At 44.7% G+C, this 7,675-nt stretch overlaps 1 protein-coding gene across 3 annotated transcripts in view; it reads right to left on the reverse strand.

Annotated features, from left to right (window-relative positions):
- The window catches only part of PUDP (pseudouridine 5'-phosphatase), a 352,814-nt gene that overhangs the window by 58,680 nt on the left and 286,459 nt on the right, over positions 1-7,675 (reverse strand). The gene's annotated exons all lie outside the window — the stretch shown is intronic.

Consider the following 7,675-nt stretch of genomic DNA (forward strand, 5'->3'; position numbering starts at 1 on the left):
CATTCCTAAAAAAGCAAATCGGCAAGACTGAGCAAGAACCTTAAACATGTTGGATGCTCTACAGGTAATTCTGTTTCTTGGATTTTATGCTCAAGGAAGGAATCTGCCATGTGCAAAATGCTTTACACACAAAGATGTTCATAACTGAACGATATACGGTAGCATAAAACTGGACGCAATCAAATGTTCAAAAATAGAAAAGGGGGATACTTCCCTGGCGGTCCAGTGGTTAGGACTCAGTGCTTTCACTTCCAGGGCCTGGGTTTGATCCCTGGTCGGGGAACTAAGATCCCATAAGCCTTGTGGTGACCAAAAAAAAAAAAAAAAAAAAAAATTAGAAAGGGGGTTACATATACAGTGACATACATGCTTGATGGAACCTTTTGCAACTATTAAAAATAGTGCAGAATAACGTGGAAAAATACTTCTTTGCTTCTGACAGTCACTGAGTCTACATTGTAGATCAGGCTGAAAAACATACGGGGTGACTGGAATATTGAAGACTGCCTTAGCACTCAGCGAAGAGGATGAGCTGATGAGGCCGTAGGTGAAACGCCATTGTGTTTGGGTTCTTCCTGTCTGGGGTCTTGTGTCTGCTGCCTCCATGCAGGAAACCATGAATCCACTGAGCGATAGCCCCATTCCAGCACCTTCTTTGAGGTGAACTGTTTGGGAGCCTTGGTCCCTGTGGCCAACGTGCTCAGTGCAAGTGAATCAAGGTGCAAAGAGAAAGCTCTGGGTAGACAGCAAAGGTCAGGCTACAGAACTCATTAGTAGGCAATTTTCGGGACAAGTCCTGCACCTCCGTGGAAATCACTTTGAGGGATCTCTTTCTGAAAGCAGCCAGTGGGTTTTCTCGAGATATGTCATCGACAAGAGTTTCCTGGGTGTCATGTGCTGCTTCTTTCATGGGCCCCTAAGACTGGAACTGAATCATGGCATTTTAGCCTTTATCACCGAGACGAGACAAATCAACAGCTGGTCAGTGCGACAGTTCCGTCTTCATGTGACCATTGTCCATGCTCTGTGTGTGTGTGTGTGTAACTCCTTCAGCAGCGTGAAGAGGTACACTTCCACACCATACATGACTTAGAAGTGTGATTCTTATGGCTTAGGCTTTCTACACCTTAGGGATGTATAGGATTTTTGATGCTAAAATATCATTCAGTGTTAAGAAGCTCAGGTCTTTCAGTTCACCAAGGAGAGGACATGAAGAGCTGTGGGAGTTGGGCTGCGTACCTTTGATACACACAGCCCTCCGATCCCACTGTGTGCCAGCTTGGAACGCACACCTGTAGACATCCTCTAGATGTGAGTCATGCACCCTTTTCTTAGGAGGGAGCAAGGAACACCGTAAGAGAAGATGTAAATGGAGTCAGTTTGTTACTGATTAACACGGAGTATCTCATGGGGACAGATCTTTTCACGAGTCACCTCCTTACACCAAATCTTGGACTTCCTCTTGCCGGTCAATGCCCTCTGGCCAAAGACCACCAGGAAGAGAGCAGCAGTTGAACAAGTGCTTCCTAAAATGCACATTTTCTACAATGGACTTACTTCAACACTGGGACTCTTTCCGTGACTTTCAGTCAGTATAGAATAAAGGTCAAATTCCTGGTATGGCATGCAGGGCTCCCCATCACCTGGAGCCCACCTTTCTGGCTCACCTCTGCCCACTCCCACGTATGTCTCTGATGCGCTAGCCCAGGAATCAGCAAACTTTTTCTGTCAAGGGACAGAAGGGAAATATTTAGGCTTTGGGGGCCATATGGTCACTGTCCCTACAACTCAGCTCTGCTGCTGTAGCGTGAACGTAGCCATCGACCTAACAAATGATACTTAACAACCGGCATGGCTGTCTTCTAATAAAATGTCGATGGACAATGAAATTTGAATTTCGTATAATTTTCATATGTCACAAAATGACAGTCTTCTTTTGACCTTTTCAACCACGTATAAAGGGGAGAACCATTCTTAGCTCAATGGTCCATAGTTTGATGAGTCCTTTCTAGCCAAACACAACGACATTAAGTGGCTCCCTCAGGACCCCATGCTTGGCACTCCTGGTCAGTCTGCCAGGGACAAACTTTCCAACCTCATTCATCAAGAGGGCTTCTTACTCATCCTTCAAGAACCTGCTCAGATACTCAGGGCATTGGATCTTAATAGCTCTGAGGTATCTCAAAAGAACAGGATTACACTACAACCCTTTAAACTATACCATAAATGGAGTGCATTGACCTCAGACAACAAATTCAATACTTGTGCCCACACTTACTTCTCTGATTCCTTCCTTAGGATGGTAAGTGGCTGGAGACTGGAATGTTTCATTTGTCATTCCTTAGTACTGCACCTTCGTCAACACAAACTTTTTCGTAATGCATGAATGAATAAATGAATGAAGGATGCCCCATGCTGGGTGTCAGGTTTCCCCCTGGATCCAGGAATGGATGGAAGCAGTGTCTGTGCCTGAGTTTGTCCGTTTGACCCATGGACTGGACAAGTGCGTTACACATATTTTTTTCAACCTTATTCTCAAGAAGTAAGGTGCCACATTCTGAGTCATCTTGACCCTTTTGGGTACATACATATGCATGAGACCCTTGTCAATATTTAAATACTCTTCAGATACAAATAGACATTAGCCAGTTGTTGCCCAATTAACTACATGCATCATTTTGGAGGATTTTCCAATTAGTGATGAGCATATTGATCATTGGCTAATGTTAATGAGACAACCATAATCGTTTTAAAATATATAGGAAATAATATCCGCTTTAGAAAGGTATATTTAAGCATCAATTTAATCTTTGAGGTACTTAGGAAAGTGCCCTGATGGGAATAATTTAACAGGATCATAATACTCAGTAAAAATCCTAACTATTCTCTGACTCATTATTAAAATTCAAGATTGCAAAGCACCGTATACCAAATGATGTATTTTACATAATGACTTTCTTATTCAATTTTTCTAATCTCTATTTTTCATCCCCTGGGTTTTTTTTTTTTTCCTCAGTAATTGCCCAGAGCTTTAAATAAAAGAATAGTGGTGATTGAATCTTCAGGCATCTTTATTTTTAGACTCACATCATGAAGCCTGCAGAACGAGAGGCAGAGAACATAAGAGAAAAGTATGTGTGAAGATGGTATATGAAAATCATCCTAAGTTATTATGTGTCCTTCAGTTCACCAGGCTGAAGAAGAAGGGGAAAACCTTGGAAGGGAAAAGAAAGCTCTCTCCTCTGTTCTGTGAGGGGCTGCCTTTAGATATTAGGATTTGTCCCTTTGACACCTGGGGGCCTCATCTATAACAGGCTGCACACATACATGAGTTCAGTCATGTTAACTGCATGACCAGTTCTAGGGCCAAGACCTAGTAGAAACCCTTTGAGTGTGTGATGGATTAGGAGACCCCAATCACCACCCCCTTACCACATTCATATTTAGTCATCTCTAAACACAGAACCCTGAAGCCCTGGATCTGAATAATTCTCAGGTTTCCTGCAAGCTTCTTTTATGTTCAGCCCTAAAGGTTTAATACAGAGCCTTCTTGCACAACCATGGCTATATTACTGTTGACAGGATAATTCCTCAGACCCACCTAGTCGTACCCCATGTGCCCACTCTTCACAAACAGTGCAGGCAGGACTGTGCTAAACACCACTGAATCGACTCACTGTTCTGTATGTCTCAGAGCCCCGAGGTGCCTCTGCAGGCAGAGCCTGAACAAATGCAAAAGATTCTAGGAGACCACACGGTGTGAACACGTAAGGGTTAGCTTAAAAGCGTTAACTCCCTTCCAAAAGGGAAAGACTTTTATAAAGAAAAACAAGTGCCCATTGTGTGACAATGTATGCACTCACACCAGGTAGAAATCTGCCCTCAGAGAGGTCATTAATGGCTCTGTCTAGCAGGTCACTGATGACTGACCTTGACGGTGGCTGGAACTGAACAGTAACAACAGATGGAAGGGGGTTAAGGAATAAGCAGGAAGCGAAAACGCTGTGGCTGTGAGTGTAGACGATTTTGTGCACGCGCTAAAACTGGAACAATACTGATTGACGGTATGTGGCGAGCGTGTCGGAAAGCACGGAGAACTCGTCCATTTATAGATGCTCCGTTCTTAAAAAGGTTGGCGATAAGAGAGACGAAGAGGATGAAGGATGGGGACCATCCTGCAACGTGATGGAAATTACAGAGCGGATGGGGAGACTCTTATCTCTGGTCCAAAGTTCTCCGGAGACCAGAAAGAAGAAAGGACATGGGTATAGATTGTTCTGCAGGAGACATGCAAAACCAAGGAAGGTTATTCCTTGATAATGATGATTTTCTCCTTCCATGAGAAGTCTGACCCAGGATTGGGGAGTGCTAGGATGAAGCCGACCTGACGAAAGAACAAGGGGACAAGAGAGAAGCGGGCGGGGAGTAGACCGTGATGGTCTAGACAGGTGAGAAGAGTAACTGAAGTTACATCGCAGGGGGATGGAAAGAGGAGTGGTGGGAAGGAACTTAGGGACTCATTCCAGGTGAACAATTAATAAGTGACGGTTGAGGCTCCTGAAACAGTAAATGAACCTTGATGAGTTTCATATGAATGCTGAGTGTCAGGTGCATGTTCGATATTCTGTTTCCATGATGTCTTTGCTTATGACGTGGGAAGCGAGACTTTTATGAGATATTTCTGCAACCACACAACTCCTCTGTCTAACAAGCCACTTAAGAATCAGCTTCCTGCATCCTGGAACGTAATGAACATGTCGAGTCACTAGGCATCATCTCTTACGCTGGAACCCTCTCACCACACTGTGAAAATTGCCCTTAAAAACTGTCCACAGGGCTTCCCTGGTGGCGCAGTGGTTGAGAGTCCGCCTGCCGATGCAGGGGACACGGGTTCGCGCCCCGGTCCGGGAAGATCCCACGTGCCGCGGAGCGGCTGGGCCCGTGAGCCGTGGCCGCTGAGCCTGCGCGTCCGGAGCCTGTGCTCCGCAATGGGAGAGGCCACAACAGTGAGAGGCCCGCGTACCGCAAACAAAACAAACAAACAAACAAACAAAAGAAACAAACAAAAAAAAACTGTCCACAGACCACAGAAATGTCATGCATTACTTTTTTTCTTCCGTTTTCTTCCAGCAATGATTTTTGCCCTGAGGCATGAGATTTGATTACGAAACAGCTATTGACTAAAGCATGGGCAGACGGCAGAAGGCTGAGTCCAGTATAAAATGAGTAGTGACGTTAAAAGGGCATATTTGGCACGGTGAGGATATGAGAAGGTGATGGATGGTGTCCCTCTTGGATGTTTGCGGCCAGCTCGTTCCATCAAGGGGCTTGACAAGGTCTAGGCTACAGGCAGGGAATTAGTGCAAGTATCCTGTTGGAGCACAGAGCCATTCACGTGCAAAAGACTCGGTCTGCGTTTACCAAATGTAAAATGTGTAAAAGGGAAGGAGCCCTGGAAAGAATGTTTTCATCACATTGAATGTGTCTGGGTAATTGCATCTCATGGGGGGGACTTTGGGTCACATAGACACTGCGTGTGTGTGCATGTGTGCTCTTCCTGATCAAAGACAGCACACACGTGAGGTCCCTATTCTCTGCTTCCCTGACAGGTTCCCACACCCGAGTGTGATATCTTCCACACGTCAGGTGCCTGCTGAGAGTTGTTGACTTAGATCTGAGTTCAGGCAGCTGTATTTCTCTGTTGGAATCCTTGACTGCTGGTTGCCTTGCTAGAAATGGTGGGGTTTTGTGTTTCCCTCAAAGAAACAATTAAATTAAAAATGTCAAGGAAATCATGGGAGGTTTCCATCCCAACGACAAGATGTGCTGTAGGCACCCCAGGCGCAATTGTTTAAATCAGTTGTGGTTTGGTGATTAACCCAGGAACCACTTGAACTGAGAGACTGGAAGGGGACGCAGAGATCATGTCTGAAGAGTTGCCACAGTCAGCGATGCCCTGTGGAGCTTCTAGGTTAGTGACACAATTGCAGTGGTGCCACGATAGCGTAAAGACCTCAAGGAAGCGTGCGGTGTCCCTCACACGCTGAAAGAAAAGGAAGAAATCAGAACCCGTGTCTGGCGTTCTTCATCATTTCTGTTCGAGACTCACTTTGCCAATCCCTTTGCAAAGTCTCTGGTATCCAATAAAGAAACCACGGTAGCTGTCGATGGAGGAGTAGTCTGGTCCCTAGTCATGTTTTCATAATTATCTCCTCCAGCTCTCCATTCTATGAATTTATTTAGTAAACAGCCTGTTCATCAATGCTTTAGCAATGAAAACACTGAATGCGTCCTTAAAAAAAAAAAGAAAAGAAAATAGCATGAAGCCAAAATTCTTATTAGTAAGGAGAATCTTATGGAGGGCCTACCATTTTTCAAGATAGAAAGGCAACCTTTCATCTCCCTTTAAGAGATGCCAGACATATAAAGCTCATTATCAGCCATGCTTAGATGGGTATTTCTTCTTGCTTTTATCTCAGAAATCCCCATGTTTGTGTGAGTGATATTTTAAGTGTGAAAAACCTATAAATTATGCAAGATATTTTTACGGCAGGAAGAATTTAGCTGAGCACTTAAGCAGAAGTGTGGTTGGTGTTTCTGCAGCCTCATGAGAGGTTTAGAAAATAAGAATTACGGTCCAGCATCAACTGTGCATCTTTTTTTTTTTTTTTTGTGGTACGCGGGCCTCCCTCTGTTGTGGCCTCTCCCGTGGCGGAGCACAGGCTCCGGACGCGCAGGCTCAGAGGCCATGGCTCACGGGTCCAGCCGCTCCGCGGCATGTGGGATCCTCCCAGACCGAGGCGTGAACCCGGTTCCTCTGCATCGGCAGGCGGACGCGCAACCACTGCGCCACCAGGGAAGCCCCTCAACTGTGTATCTTATACCCTGTCTAGCTGCTACATTCTTTCTCTTCTGTCCAGAGTCCCAGTAGGGTAATCTACACTTCATCTTCCCATTTCCTAACCTCCCCTTCTTCATAACCTCGCATGCAGGTTTATCTTTATCCTTCTACTCAAACTGCTTCACCAAAGGAAATTCATCCATGAGATCAGAGGCAAGAAATTAACGTGGAGAAGCAAGATGGGGATTTTAGCCAGGGTTGAAGAAATTATGGGGCAGAGGAAACAGACAAATGTGGATTACAGGAACTGATAGGCTTGGATGGAAGGGAATAAACTTTCCACAGGAAGTGGGAGGTCGGGCTGGGCAGCAAGGCTAACCTGGACCAGTCAGAGAGTAGAGATATACAAAGGAGGCCAACATTCCTCAACAAGGGAGATAAACTACTTTTCCTGGAAGGAAACTCAAGGAGAAATGATGGGTGTGATAAGTGCCTGTGCAAGAGATGCAACGGGTTATAGCTATTTTATTTTGATGCATGAGTTCCAAAGGCTGAACAAGGTTATACAGGAAATGGCAGATCCTCAAAATGAGACACATCCATTTGAGTGAGCAATAGGGATTCATGTCATTCGGCAGGAAAACAATGTCAGTTGATGCACATATGCCTATTAATCCCCAAATTATAAATTTTAAATTTCAATAAGCAGTAAGTTCTGACCTGATGATAGGCAGGACCTGTTTGTTTGTTTTTTTACTTTCTTTTTTTTTTTTTGAACATCTTTATTGGAGTATAATTGCTTTACAATGGTGTGTTAGTTTCTGCTGTATAACA

Source organism: Physeter macrocephalus, chromosome 7, assembly GCF_002837175.3.
Source record: "Physeter macrocephalus isolate SW-GA chromosome 7, ASM283717v5, whole genome shotgun sequence".
Lineage (NCBI taxonomy): Eukaryota > Metazoa > Chordata > Mammalia > Artiodactyla > Physeteridae > Physeter > Physeter macrocephalus.